This window comes from Oncorhynchus gorbuscha, linkage group LG20 (assembly GCF_021184085.1).
Source record: "Oncorhynchus gorbuscha isolate QuinsamMale2020 ecotype Even-year linkage group LG20, OgorEven_v1.0, whole genome shotgun sequence".
In the NCBI taxonomy this organism is placed as follows: Eukaryota; Metazoa; Chordata; class Actinopteri; order Salmoniformes; family Salmonidae; genus Oncorhynchus; species Oncorhynchus gorbuscha.
In genome coordinates this window covers 17,091,914-17,108,088 of record NC_060192.1, presented here as the reverse complement: position 1 = coordinate 17,108,088, position 16,175 = coordinate 17,091,914, and the positions used below count along the sequence as shown (strand labels likewise).

General features: G+C 40.6%; 1 protein-coding gene across 1 annotated transcript in view; it reads right to left on the bottom strand.

Moving 5' to 3' along the window:
* The window catches only part of LOC124006816 (zinc finger protein 618-like), a 44,751-nt gene extending 36,617 nt beyond the window's left edge, over window positions 1-8,134 (bottom strand). The window contains exon 1 of the mRNA XM_046316990.1: window positions 7,812-8,134. The gene's annotated coding sequence lies outside the window, so the exon portion shown is untranslated. The remainder of the gene's footprint in view (window positions 1-7,811) is intronic.
* Between the last annotated feature and the right edge of the window lie 8,041 nt (window positions 8,135-16,175).

Below are 16,175 nucleotides of genomic sequence, written 5' to 3'. Positions count from 1 at the left end.
ACTGTAAGTACCATAGTACTATGAGGGGACTCCATTCAAGAGGGGACGCATAAAATGCAACCAAACAAAACAGAGTTATAACCGGGAGGACTGATTTTTTTTGTGGAAAGATGAGAATTTCACTAATAATATTTAACACACCTTTTCTTAGAAGCGATAAGTGACCGACATTGGCGCTAATTATTAAAACAGATCAGAGTTACATGTGCAGCTGCAGTTTGTCACCCTAAATATGAATAATTGTGCAGAACTTTCTATTTAGGTGACCAAGCTGTGGAGGGAGTATTGCTGGATGGCAATTGGTTACTCAAGTGCTCCTTCAAAACAGAGCTGGCCATATTGAAAAGGGCATTGGTTCAACACTACAATGTCATAAAAATAAAACTTTGTTAAACAAATATTAGGCCTAATTGAAATGTGTTTCATGCTCCATTGTTTCATGCCGCACTTCCCTCATTTTGAAATCTAGTCTACATTGCTTGGTCATGGTGTTCCTGATCTGGTAGAGAAATGGACAGTGGGAGAACCGCCATGTTTTTCATATCTGCATGGGTTCAACAGTTTAATGGGCTGAGGCTATACTAATCTCATACAGCATTAGAATAAATGTAAAATGACTAACCGCCCCTGACATCTAGCCTACTCAATAAAATGATGCCTGCAAAGAGTAGCTAACCGCCAATGGAAACATTGGAAATTCTAATCTCCCTCAAAAGAGGCCAATTCAATTCAACACGCCTGGGCAGATTGGAGGCCGTAAAAGCTAATTTGGGAAGCAAAGGGAACGGCTGAGTGTTCATTTCAGCAGCAGCCGTGTCACGGCTGTGCGCCATGTTGTGTTGGAAATTATGACGAGAGCTTTATTTCAAACAAAAACACAGTCCTATCTGGAACAAGTGGAAGCAGGAAGCTACATGGAGGGGAATATCAGCCAAGAAGAAAAATACTAAATGTGAAATCCCTCTCAGAGCTGGACATGATTGGATTTCATACCATAAATGGCAGAATGTGATACATTTTTTCACAAAATTAGAACACGTAGGCATTAAATCTGTGCTGCTTGGTCGGCAGCGATGTGAATGAGTTATTGATAAATAGACTGGGCTAGTTGAGACTAGTTTGCGTCTGCGCTGGAATCATCATCATGCAATTCATCTGGTCAAATTTGTGATAACTTAAGGTGAAAAAAACAAAAAAACAACCATGGATGAAATAGGATCAACTGAAGATATATCTTGCAGCCTCTGAGAAACAAGCTACATTATAAAATAATATGCCATTTCATGCACTTTCTCTCATAAGGTCACACAGCCACATTTTTAGACGAGTCATACAGTATCACCACAACAGCTGTGACGGAAACAGGTTTCTGGACATTTTTATAAATGCCGATAGTTCGATATGGTGGGATCTTTTTGGGTTGTTAAATTAATTATGCAACAAATGGCACAAATATTGATATAATAACCATCATCTCGAAGTAAACTTGAAGTCACGATTATATGGTGTGTGGTCCTCCCACTAAGGCTGCCGATGAAATAAGTTATGATGAACTTCACAGGGTGGTGAAAATGCACAGTGATGAGCTTGATGCTCCTTTCCAATAAAAATTGAGGGCCTTATTCTGGTGACATGATGATCGATGCTTGACCACCATTTGACAAATTAAAATGTTCTCGCTCTTATCCAGAATAATCTCAGCATGTATACTAGCCTACCTGCACTGTATGTGCGAGCTGCTGGCTAAAGCGCAAGTGTCAAAACCAGCGTAGGCCCATTTGGCACAAAAACTATTGCGTTAAATAGCAAAACTATCAGTCAAGTTGAGAATGTGATGTAAAACACATTGAACTTTAAGATTTTCATTCGGGCAAAAAAAAGTACATTGTGTGCAGTAAAGTGTTACATACTGATTTTTCTTCAAGCTGATTTTAGAAGCTTCGCATGAAAATCTGTCACCTATTGGATGGAAACCAAGCTACAGATACAGATATTTTCACCTGTATTGTTGTCTCTACCTTCTTGCCCTTTGTGCTGTTGTCTGTGCCCAATAATGCTTGTACCATGTTTTGTGCTGCTACCATGTTGTCATGCTACCATGCTGTGTTGTCATCTTAGGTCTCTCTTTATGTCGTGATGCATGTTTTGTCCTATATTTTTAATCCCCCAGGAAGTATTTTGGTAGGCCATCATTGTAAATAAGAAGTTGCTCTTATCTGACTTGCCTAGTCAAAATAAGGGTTAAATAAATAAAAAGTTGTAGGCCTCGTGTAGGGGCTAATTTAGGTTTTCCCTTCCCTCACTGTTGAAATAATTACATCACATAACTACAACGGCATGATAGTCCAAACATCTTGACTTTTTTTTATGATGATTTAGACATCTTGCTATTCACATTATGGAATTTGACCATTCCCAGAATCAATCGAGATCAGGAAGAAAAACACAGAACGTGTCCAAATAATCCAATGCTCCGAATCTGAAATGGGCCTACTTCCAAGATGTCAAAAGCACCGTGTCACAACACTTCAAAAACAGCCTGGAAATAGCATGTATGGACATTGACTAAAGAACAACTGAATTCTGGGAAGGCATCATTGATCTCCACTCCCCTCTTATGGTTTAAATGGATGAAAATCAATCAATGAGCAAATGGTTGTATATTGAGCACATTTCTCATGCATTAATGTAGCCCATTACAACGGGTTTTACTAAAATGTAGACAAAAAGGTCAATTCAACATTAAAAGAGAAAAGGGGAAGCGACCGGATATATAAGTCTGAAGAATTTGCCTATTTCAATTCAACTGCTTCATGCTTCTAAATAGGCTGAAATCTTTCAGAGTCTTGATGAATCGTTTTGGCACCCATAATTACGCTTCCATTTTGTATAGCCTAACCTTAGTATATTTCCCTGCAAACAAAATGGCTTGCTGTATTCTTTCTATCAAATTGAAAATGTGAAACTTGCCATCTGTCATTTTTATTGATCCCAGAAGCTTTACCTCTTGCAACTTCAGGTAATTGAAGCACGACAACCAAAACATTTTTCCCGTCAATGTTTTTTTAACCTTGTTTCACACAACTGGTTCAACCAACAAAGGAAAACAGACGATGATTTTCCCATTTCATAAATTATTCAAATGCCTGTTTCATGGTTAAAATGTTCAGATTTCATGGCTGACAACACATTTTCCAAAGGATCTGGTCGAATATACTATACCAGATCCGTTTGTCATATCAACCATGAAATAGGAAAATACTCCACCAGATCCTTCTGAAAACGTGTCATATCACATCGGATCAAAGCAGCATCAATTCAATAGGAGGGCTTTCTTTAGGCAATAGGCAGTGTGTAGTGTGTGTATACGAGACTGCATGTTATGACACTGGTTTAGCATGAAATATCCCCATTTAAATAGACGCCTGCTTTCCTCAAGATTGAGGGCAGCTGTTAAATGTCATTGCATGGATATTAAACATAATATTTGTGCTAGACTACATTACTAAGCTAATCAGTCTCAATGCTAATGATGTCGGAAAGGTCAACATTGGAGGAAAAATAAATGAAACATTGCATCAAGATGGGTCAAGATACTTGAAATAGAAGGCTAAACGTGGACAGGCATGATGGGCTAATAACAGAACAAAGGATGCACTACTAAACCAATTCTGATACAAAATAAGAGAAACAAGAGTATAGAAATTGGTTGAATATGTATGAATAAAAAAAACATTTAAAATCAGTGGAGGCTGCTGAGGGGAGGACAGCTCATAATAACGTCTGGTCTGGAGAGAATGGAATAGCATGAAACACAGAAACCATGGACTCCAGGAAGAGTAGCTGCTGCCTTGGCAGGAACTAACGGGGATCCATAATAAATACAAATACATTCATTCCGCTCCAGCCATTACCACAAGCCCGTCCTCCCCAATTAAGGTGCCACCAACCTCCTGTGATTAAAATCAATACATTGGTTCCCTATATTCCTGCTATGCAGAGAAGAGTATCAGTGGTGAGTAGAATATCGTCAGCCACAGGGATGACCAAAACCTATTTCAGTCTGAATGCTTTCCCTCGCTCCTTAATCAAAAGCACATTTTCCTAGCCCCCTCGGTGTAATAAATTTCTCTCAAGATGGCTTCCAACCAACGATAAAAAAATAAAAAAAGCAATAATGCAGAGAAATGGGAAAATCGTTTTTTTCTCTCCCTCCAACATTTCCTTCTATTAGCCGGAATGGTCTGGAAACAGAACTGCGTCAACTCGTAAAATTCCATCCACATGCGCTCCAAACCCCCATAAAAACTTTTCAATTTATATGTTAATGCTGTGAATTAAAATTTAATAACTAGAGATTTTGAAAAGCGGACTTGAATTATACAAAAATAAATCCTGAAAGAGCAGCCCTAAAATTAGAAATTCAGGGCGGCATCCGGTCTGCCGCTAAGCCCTTGTACGCTGGCAGATTACATTTTTTATGAAAATCTAAATTGCAGTGCAGGCTGAGGCAGGTCTGGTAAACCTGCTCCATTGTGATTTATAGATTCATTAGCGCAAGAGGAGACTTTCCCGCTGTTCCACAGAAATTAAATTATCTTTATAAAATAGTATTTTTAGAAAGGCAACCTGAGCCCTGAAACCGTTAGAAACCTGACACAAAAAGCACACACTTCCTATGTGCATAAAACCACTGTACAGACTGGCCTTAATTCATCTTTGCTGCAGAAATTGAGTGTCCTTATGAATTATTCATGAGACCAATAAGGTTCATTTTAAGTAGAGGGGGAAATATGCACAGAATACACAAACTCACAAAATGCCAAAAGCGCTTTCATGTAGCCATCCAAACCTGAAATACTATCCTGCTGGCCCTAACTCGAGTGATGTCATTTTCAGAGACTTATCTGGACAACTATGCTCATAAAAGGTAGGTAACTGCTGATGCGTCTGGGAGATTTGGAGAGATGCCAACGTTTACCTGGCCAACAACGAAGAAAGAAAAAAGTTACTAGCAACTGTAATTGCTAAGCTGTCGTAGCTCTCAGCAAGAACATCCAAATGCTCAGAAGGAAGGATTACACCTACCTACATTGCAACAAGGCCTCCTAAAAACACAGCTATGCCTACATAAAGTTTGGACTGCACTCTAGACAAAAGTAAATGACACCAAGTTCTAGCTAGTAAAAGATGGTCAAGATTTCATTAATTGTTATGAACTGACAACAGGGTTTGGTCTCCATCTCTCTACAGACCTATTGAGTTGTTTTGTTTAAATTGGGGAAGCAGATATTTTGGGTTTCACAAGCAGACCATTACACCCTACAGTACCTCTTGGTGCAAACAGCTGTCTTGCACAGTCCTGTGTCTCCCTTCTACCAAGATCCCACAAGCCACAGTGTCTGTCACCTGGGTGGGTAAATAGTTTAGGTCTATTAGTTAAAACATTTGAGAATACGTTCCACAAACTAATATGTATTAACATATACTATATATGAAGCACAGAACACCATCAAAATGTACAATTCAAGTTGCATGTTGTTGGTCTATAAAAAGGTCCCTTTCACTTTAATGCAACCTCACACCACAACAAATCCTAAATGATTTTCATTACCTGGCTGCTCTGAAGTTTAATAATAATAATATTCCTGTCATTCATAACATTCATTCTCTTCAATTAAAAACCTGGAATTTCCTGATGTAATTCATAGACAGCATTTTGTATTAGATTGAATGTGGAGGGAAAAGGTCAGGGTTCAGGTTCAGCATGCAAAGTACAACATTTCCACCAACACTTCAAAATTCACAGTCCAGTTCTGAAGGTGAGTGCCAAAATGACCAAACTAAAATGGCTCCCTCAGATCTACTTACATAGACAAACCATCCTATTTGGGAAATTGTTTAGTGTCCACAAGATTAATGTAAAACAGAAGAGAAATTGCTTGTGATTGTATTTCCTGTTCCTAAAATGTGCCGACTGTCATCCTCTGCATTGGTCCTCCTTTCTATACTGCTCCCTTTGATTTGGGCAGTGTTTGTTTTATTTCCAAAGTTTAGACACAAGTCCGGTGTATTCCTTGTTAACCATATTTCATCATTCGAGCAGAACATGACACGAATTTGCTTTATATACTTTCTCAAAACACATAAAACTAATTCAAGATGGGCAACCTTGACCTTTCAAACAGCACAATTCTATTGTATATTGCAAATGGAATTCTTATATAAGAATGTCAGCATGGGTGACATCCAGAAGCTCTTACATTACAGTGTTGTTGCCACATCTCTTTACCCTCTCTTCCAATCTACATCTAGGAGCTTAGATGTCATCATTTCTTTAATACTATGGAAAGGCACACCCAGCCTAAAGATTAGGCTGATTGTTACTATATCGGTAGCCTACCAAAAACACTTTCTCACAATTACAATCAACATCAGAGAGGATGTTAGTAGTATCAAGGCCACAATCTACCCTTTCAAAAGCCAGACCCTGCCTGCCACTTTGTTAAAGCTTGATAGGACTGGGTAAATATGAACACTCAAATGCATCTAAACTGTGGAAACAAAGGTTAACAGTCTACTTTTAGATTGACATTAGTTCTAAAACAGATTGTGATGCTACAGCCTACATTGTTTGTAGGCTATAGCCTACATCAACAATGGATTAATACGGTCAAGATCTTGGGTTAATGGAGTAAGACAGTCTATATAGTTTATTTTAAGTATGATGCTGCGAATTGGTAAGCTATTTAAATTAAGGACATAGTCACTATTGAAATTTACAAAAACTATATAGTAGTTCAAACTTTTGGTTTAAACGTCATTGGAGTTGACACACCCTGATTCAAACTGTGGCCTAGGCTACTCCTAGTTTGTCATATTCAACATCAAAGAGCGCATAATGATAGAACGAATCTGGTTCAAGACTGAGGCCATATGCAATGTATCAAACAGTTTCTCTTTTTTACATGCACTCAAACAGCAGCTCGTGCAATCTACCAATTATGCTCTACAATAATAGTAAAAAAGAAGATCGTTCATACTGCAAACGTTCATACGGTCAAAGGTCGTAATCATAGGCTACCAATGCAGCTTACTTTTCAAAAAGTGCTTCGAAATTAACGAAAATGAATGTCACAAAATGTTTTTAAAAACGAAGGTTACAATAAAATGTTTAAAACGACAAATTAATTGGAATTTCTTAATTTCACAAAATAACTACCGACAGGTGTCGCCAATTTCAGAATGAAATGAATTAAAATCCTACCCCGTTTTCGAAAACAGAAGTAGAAATTATATATTCGAAATTGGAAACATTGTCTTCATGTCGACCGATTGAACCAAATAGCCTACGCTTTATCACAACAAACACTGTCACGACTCAATTGATATGATTATGGAATGTGAGAGAAAATTGAAGCAAATTTCACAAAACATGGCTGGCTGCAAGGTTGTTTTCAGACTGTTCCTCCTCGTCCTTCACTGCTTTAACTTCCAACACGCTTCCAAAGCTACAATTCATCAGTTACAATCGACCACTGGGTTAATTAGCCAGTGCAGACAGCTGAGTTTTACTCGAAAACTTTATTCGAAATCGCTGTCTAAAATCACAGATAATTTGTGACTGAAACTAAAGCCAGCACACCATTGCTTTTGATAAATGCTCACCAAACATGCATTAGCTTGAAAACAGACACCCTCAGTCATTATGAAGAGCGAGTCGAGTGAACTATCAGCAACCGCGGCCTGTACACATTTTTTTAATTCAGGATTTCTAAATCAGAAAAAACGAAAAAGAATGGTTTGACTACCTCCCAAAATGATGCAGCTCATGCGAGTAGGCTTGCTCGAGCTCCAAAATCCTCCTCATCCACAAGAGGTGACTGTACAAATAACGCTTTGAAATCAAATGAGTTACCGGTATTCATTCTCAAATGATCAAAATCAAAACAGCTTTATTTCCGAGCTTGCAACCTTGACATCTTCCGGAATGAGCCCGATTGTTTTGACGAAGGTGTAGGCTACAGTCCGTCCGGGCTCGGTTTATTAGTTTTATTTTTTCATTTTTTTCCGTATTCAGGGTAGGCTATGCGTTGCGGTTTCTCCAGTGGAAATTTTCGTCCGCCATCATACAAGGACAGATTCCGAAATTGCAACGCCTGCTAGTTATATCAAAATTATTCTGGGCAGAGTGGAAAAAAAAGGTCGAACGACAGTTAAATTGCGCAGGGAAATAAAGAAACTATAAATCATCCAGAATAAAATTCCCGGATATAATAATATGGAAGTTGTATAGTAGTTGAAACAAAGTAACAACTTCATGATGACACACATTAGAAATGATGTTAAGCATTATAAACGTTATGTAATTTGTACCCTTTATCCATGTATTTCCAAATAACATGTAAATCAATCCAACAACACTGATGTACATGTAAATGTTGTACATTTTTCCCCACTCACAAATGTATACATATATTGTATAATGAACAAAAATATAAATGCAACAGTTTCAAAGATTTTACTGAGTTACAGTTCATATAAGGAAATCAGTCAATTGAAATAAATGAATTAGGCCCTAATCTATGGATTTCTTATGACTGGGCAGGGGTGCAACCATGCGTGGGCCTGGGAAGGCACAGACCCACCCACTGTGGAGCCAGGCCCAGACAATCTGAATGAGTTTTCCCCCATAAAAGGGCTTTATTACAGACAGGAATATTCACTAGCAGGGATGTAAACAAATTTGTGCGGAATAAGTGTTTTGTGCATATGGAAAATATATTATTTCAGCTCATGAAAAATGCGACCAACACTTTACATGTTGAATTTAGATTTTTGTTCAGTGTAATATATTTTATTTCAATAAATGTTTTTGCTATGTCTGAATTATAGATACACTGAGTGTACAAAACATTAAGAACAGCCTCAATTCGTTAGGGCATGGACTCTACAAAGTGTCGAAGGTGTTCCACAGGGATGCTAATCCATGTTGACTCCAATGCTTCCCACAGTTGTATCAAGTTGGCTGAATGTCCTGTGGGTGGTGGACCATTCTTGATACACAAAGGAAACCATTAAGGGTGAAAAACCCAGCAGTGTTGCAGTTCTTGACACAAACCGGTGCGCCTGGCACCTACTACCATACCCCGTTCAAAGGCACTTAAATATTTTGTCTTGTCCAATAACAATCGAAATGGTGTAACGGATGTGAAACGGCTAGCTTAGTTAGCGGTGTGCGCTAAATAGCGTTTCAATCAGTTACGTCACTTGCTCTGAGACCTTGAAGTAGTAGTTCCCCTTGCTCTGGAAGAGCCGCGGCTTTTGTGGAGCGATGGGTAACGATGCTTCGAGGGTGACTGTTGTTGATGTGTGCAGAAGGTCCCTGGTTCGCGCCCGGGTATGGGCGAGGGGACGGTTTAAAATTATACTGTTACATTGATGCTGTTGACCCGGATTACTGGTTGCTGCGGAAAAAGGAGGAAGGTCAAAAGGGGGGTGAGTGTAATGGATGTGAAACGGCTAGCTTAGTTAGCGGTGTGCGCTAAATAGCATTTCAATCAGTTACGTCACTTGCTCTGAGACCTTGAAGTAGTAGTTCCCCTTGGGTAACGATGCTTGGTAACGATGCTTCGTGGGTGACTGTGGTTGATGTGTGCAGAAGGTCCCTGGTTCGCGCCCGGGTATGGGCGAGGGGACTATACTGTTACAATGGCACACATACACAATCCTTGTCTAAATTGTCTCAAGGCTTAAAAATCATTCTTTAACCTGTCTCCTCCCCTTCATCTACACTGGTTGAAGTGGATTTAACAAGTGACCACCAATTTCACCTGGATTCACCTGGTCAGTCTATGTCATGGAAAGGGCAGGTGTCCATAATGTGTTGTACACAGTGTATATAGGCCAATATGCATATATGTGTTGGGCCCAGCTCCATGAGGGGGCAAAAGGCAGCTTAGCCCCTTCAGTTTTAGTTTTATGTCCCTATACAAATATGATTGTTTGAATGATTGAGTGACAGGTTGGCGCAAAATCTGTATCTCCGCTTCACTGTGTCAGCACAATGGACAGAGAGCACCGCAGTGTGTGTAGGGGGGCTATGAAAAGCCAATGGGGTGGTTAGGTATGACTCCTTTGGGTTTCCATAAAAAGTAGAAAAAAATGTTTCTCATCTGTGGTAGGCTAAGTAAATAATGTGATACACCTCAACCTTTGAAATTTGATTTTGATTTATAAAGCCAGGGTCAAGTTTATCATTGCTTCACTCATCCCCCTCCTCATACCCCACCACTACAGAGTTTAGTTAGCTTTTTAGCTAGCTGTAGAAAGTGTTAGCCTTAGCCTATTTAGCTAGCTCAAACCAGCTAATCTGCCACAATGGAAATTATAAATTTGCTTTGCCAAAGTACCCAAATAAAGCCAAAGGATAAGGAGAGTGATGAGCAGCAGCAGCATCAAACCACCGGGGCACAGTTGTGGAAAAGGTACCAAATTGTCATACTTGAGTAAAAGTAAAAATATATTTGTTTTTACATATACAGTTGAAGTCTCAGAAGTTTACATACACCTAAGCCAAATACATTTTTACTCAGTTTTTCACAATTTCTGACATTTAATCCTAGTAAGAATTTCCTGTCTTAGGAACACCACTTTATTTTAAGAATGTGAAATGTCAGAATAATAGTAGAGAGAATTATTTATTTCAGCTTTTATTTCTTTCATCACATTCCCAGTGGGTCAGAAGTTTACATACACTCAATTTGAATTCAGTAGCATTGCCTTTAAATTGTTTAACTTGGGTCAAATGTTTCGGGTAGCCTTCCACAAGCTTCCCACAATAAGTTGGGTGAATTTTGTCCCATTCCTCCTGACAGAACTGGTGTAACTAAGTCAGGTTTGTAGGCCTCCTTGCTCACACACACTTTTTTCAGTTCTGCTCACAAATCTTCTATAGGATTGAGGTCAGGACTTTGTGGTGGCCACTCCATTACCTTGACTTTGTTGTCCTTAAGCCATTTTACCACAACTCTGGAAGTATACTTGGGGTCATTGTCCATTTGGAAGACCCATTTGTAACCAAGCTTTAACTTCCTGACTAATGTCTTGAGATGTTGCTTCAATATATTCACATAATTTTCCTTCCTCATGATGACATATTTTTTGAAGTCCACCAGTCCCTCCTGCAGCAAAGCACCGCCACAACATGATGCTGCCACCCCCGTGCTTCACGGTTGGAATGGTATTCATCGGCTTGCAAGCCTCCCCCTTTTTCCTCCAAACATAACGATGGTCATTATGGCCAAACAGTTGTATTTTTGTTTCATCAGACCAGAGGACATTTCTCCAAAAAGTACGATCTTTGTCCCAATGTGCAGTTGCAAACCGTAGTCTGGCTTTTATATGGCGGTTTTGGAGCAGTGGCTTCTTCCTTGCTGAGCGGCCGTTCAGGTTATGATGATATAGGACTCGTTTTACTGTGGATATAGATACTTTTGTACCTGTTTTCTCCAGCATCTTCACAAGGTCCTTTGCTGTTGTTCTGGGATGGATTTGCTCTTCTTACACTGAAGTATGTTCATCTGTATGTTCATTTATACTTATACTTGCTTTTGTACAGATGAACATGGTACCTTCAGGCGTTTGGAAATTGCTCCCAATGATGAACCAGACTTGTGGGAAGCTTGTGGAAGGCTACCCGAAACATTTGATCCAAATTAAGGAATTTAAAGGCAATGCTACCAAATACTAATTGAGTGTATGCAAACTGCTGACCCACTGGGAATGTGATGAAAGAAATAAAAGCTGGAATAAATCATTCTCTCTACTATTATTCTGACATTTCACATTCTTAAAATAAATTGGTGATCCTAACTGATCTAAGACATGGACATTTTACTAGGGTTAAATGTCAGAAATTGTGAAAAACTTTAAGTTGAAATGTTTTTGGCTAAGGTGTATGTAAACTTCTGACTTCAACTGTAAGTATCAAAAGTAAATGTAATTTCTAAAATATACTTAAGTAATAAAAGTAAAAGTATAAATCATTTCAAATTCCTTATATTAAGCAATCAGATGGCACAATTTTTTTGTTTTTAAATTTACAGATAGTGACAGGCACACTCCAATACTCAGACATCATTTACAAACAAAGCATTTGTGTTTATTGAGTCCGCCAGATCAGATGCAATATGAATGACCAGGGATTTACTCTTTAAGTGTGTGAATTAGACCGTTTTCCTGTCCTGATAAGCAATCAACATGTAAAAAGTACTTTTGGGTGTCAGGGGAAATTATTTTCTTTATGAATGTATGAATGTAAAATTAAAAGTTGTAAAAAATATAAATAGTGAAGTAAAGTACATATACCCCAAAAACTACTTAAGTAGTACTTTAAAGTATTTTTATTTTAGTACTTTACACCACTGCTGAGGCCACCACCAAGTCCAGTGGCAACAGGATAATGGCTCCACAGCCCCCTCCACCTCCAACTTTTCTTGCTGATCTTGGAACAGAGGAGCCAGCCCAGGTCAGCCTAGAATCCTACCCCAGCTGGTTCATAGGAAGAGAATGGCTCGAACACTCGGTTACTGCAGAAGCAGCATTTTATTTCTCATGGCGAAATTTCTGTGTTAGGTCCAATGCTAATGCAGACAAGGCTTGCATCCATGATGGGTATTCTAACTGGAAACATGCTATTGATAGTACCAAACAATTCGCTAGGCACGCATCAAGCAAAGAGCATTTGAAATGTATTGCACTGTGGAAATAAAAACAAGTTCAAAGTGCTATGGGAACATTGGTGTGTCAGCCAATGTGGACATTATTGAGTTCCTCGTTTCAAATCAGCAACCAGAGGGGGACATTGGGCGCGATAGAGTCAGTGGACTTTTTCTGTCTATGATGAAATATACTCTCCGAAAAGACAAAGAACTTGCTAATGTGTTTAGCACCATACCCCACAATGCCACATACACGCCACACGATATTCAGAATGAAATCATAGTGGTCATGATTGGGGCATCCACAGCTACATGTGAGAACTAATTTTCCACTTTGACAAACGTGTTCAATCAGCACAGAAGAAGCATGCTACAGTACACCTGAGGAAAGCTCAACTAATCCAACTGGCATTTGAGGGGATCTTACAAGAAGATTTTGGGGAGAATGGAACTATCGATTAATCAAGTAGTTTCATATACAGTGGGGAGAACAAGTATTTGATACACTGCTGATTTTGCAGGTTTTCCTACTTACAAAGCATGTAGAGGTCTGTATTTGTTTTATCATAGGTACACTTCAACTGTGAGAGATGGAATCTAAAACAAAAATCAGAAAATCACATTGTATGATTTTTAAGTAATTAATTTGCATTTTATTGCATGACATAAGTATTTGATCACCTACCAACCAGAATTCCGGCTCTCACAGACCTGTTAGATTTTCTTTAAGAAGCCCCCCTGTTCTCCACTCATTACCTGTAATAACTGCACCTGTTTGAACTCGATACCTTTATAAAAAGACACCTGTCCACACACTCAATCAAACAGACTCCAACCTCTCCACAATGGCCAAGACCACTCATCAAAGCTAAAAGTGGTAGGCTTATGAAACTGGATGACAATTGCTGACTTCTTGGGTGGTCAACACTTTAGAAGATTTCAAATTAGAACAGTATGGTGATTTTCAGTCCAAATTATCATACTAAATCCTGGGCTAAGTGTACAATGATAGTAGGCTATTGGCTGTTTATTGTCCTGTTATTATTACACATGTTTTAAACCACAACATTGTTCAATATTTGATTCGGCGACCAAAGATGATTACATTTCTGTGATAGTTATTTACATTTACATTACATTTACATTTAAGTCATTTAGCAGACGCTCTTATCCAGAGCGACTTACAAATTGGTGCATTCACCTTATGACATCCAGTGGAACAGCCACTTTACAATAGTGCATCTAAATATTTTAAGGGGGGGTGAGAAGGATTACTTTATCCTATCCTAGGTATTCCTTAAAGAGGTGGGGTTTCAGGTGTCTCCGGAAGGTGGTGATTGACTCCGCTGTCCTGGCGTCGTGAGGGAGTTTGTTCCACCATTGGGGAGCCAGAGCAGCGAACAGTTTTGACTGAGCTGAGCGGGAACTGTACTTCCTCAGTGGTAGGGAGGCGAGCAGGCCAGAGGTGGATGAACGCAGTGCCCTTATTTGGGTGTAGGGCCTGATCAGAGCCTGGAGGTACTGAGGTGCCGTTCCCCTCACAGCTCCGTAGGCAAGCACCATGGTCTTGTAGCGGATGCGAGCTTCAACTGGAAGCCAGTGGAGAGAGCGGAGGAGCGGGGTGACGTGAGAGAACTTGGGAAGGTTGAACACTAGACGGGCTGCGGCGTTCTGGATGAGTTGTAGGGGTTTAATGGCACAGGCAGGGAGCCCAGCCAACAGCGAGTTGCAGTAATCCAGACGGGAGATGACAAGTGCCTGGATTAGGACCTGCGCCGCTTCCTGTGTGAGGCAGGGTCGTACTCTGCGGATGTTGTAGAGCATGAACCTACAGGAACGGGCCACCGCCTTGATGTTAGTTGAGAACGACAGGGTGTTGTCCAGGATCACGCCAAGGTTCTTAGCGCTCTGGGAGGAGGACACAATGGAGTTGTCAACCGTGATGGCGAGATCATGGAACGGGAGGAAGAGCAGCTCCGTCTTGCCGAAGTTCAGCTTGAGATGGTGATCCGTCATCCACACTGATATGTCTGCCAGACATGCAGAGATGCGATTCGCCACCTGGTCATCAGAAGGGGGAAAGGAGAAGATTAATTGTGTGTCGTCTGCATAGCAATGATAGGAGAGACCATGTGAGGTTATGACAGAGCCAAGTGACTTGGTGTATAGCGAGAATAGGAGAGGGCCTAGAACAGAGCCCTGGGGGACACCAGTGGTGAGAGCGCGTGGTGAGGAGACAGATTCTCGCCATGCCACCTGGTAGGAGCGACCTGTCAGGTAGGACGCAATCCAAGCGTGGGCCACGCCGGAGATGCCCAACTCGGAGAGGGTGGAGAGGAGGATCTGATGGTTCACAGTATCGAAGGCAGCCGATAGGTCTAGAAGGATGAGAGCAGAGGAGAGAGAGTTAGCTTTAGCGGTGCGGAGCGCCTCCGTGATACAGAGAAGAGCAGTCTCAGTTGAATGACTAGTCTTGAAACCTGACTGATTTGGATCAAGAAGGTCATTCTGAGAGAGATAGCGGGAGAGCTGACCAAGGACGGCATGTTCAAGAGTTTTGGAGAGAAAAGAAAGAAGGGATACTGGTCTGTAGTTGTTGACATCGGAGGGATCGAGTGTAGGTTTTTTCAGAAGGGGTGAAACTCTCGCTCTCTTGAAGACGGAAGGGACGTAGCCAGCGGTCAGGGATAAGTTGATGAGCGAGGTGAGGTAAGGGAGAAGGTCTCCGGAAATGGTCTGGAGAAGAGAGGAGGGGATAGGGTCGAGCGGGCAGGTTGTTGGGCGGCCGGCCGTCACAAGACGCGAGATTTCATTTCTTCATATCAACCTCTGCCTATCAGACACAAGCTGTGTAACTAGCAGTGGAGGCTCCTCAGAGGAAGGGGAGGACCATCCTACTCAGTGAATTCCAGAAAAATGTAAATCGTGAAACGATACTAAATATATTCACATCACCAAATAACTGATTAAAACCCACTTTTTTGCAATGGTCTATGTAGCCTCAACACCACTCTTTAGACAAGCTAAGTGCCTTCTATGCTCGCTTCGAGTCAAGCAACACTGAACCATGTGTGAGAGCACCAGCTGTTACAGACAACTGTGTGATCACGCACTCCTTAACCGATGTGAGTAAGACCTTTAAACAGGTAAAAATTCACAAGACCGCAGGGCCAGACAGATTACCAGGATGCATACTCAGAGCATGCGCTGACCAGATGGCAAGTGTCTTCATTGGCATTTTCAACCTCTCCCTGACCCAGTCTGTAATACCTACATGTTTCAAGAAGACAACCATAGTCCCTGTGCCCAAGAACACAAAGGTAACCTCTCTAAATGACTGTGGTCCTGTAACACACACATCTGTAGACAGGAGATGCTTTAAAAGGCTGGTCACCCTGGACTCACTCTAATTCGCATACTGCCTCAACGGATATACACTGCACTCCCCCATCT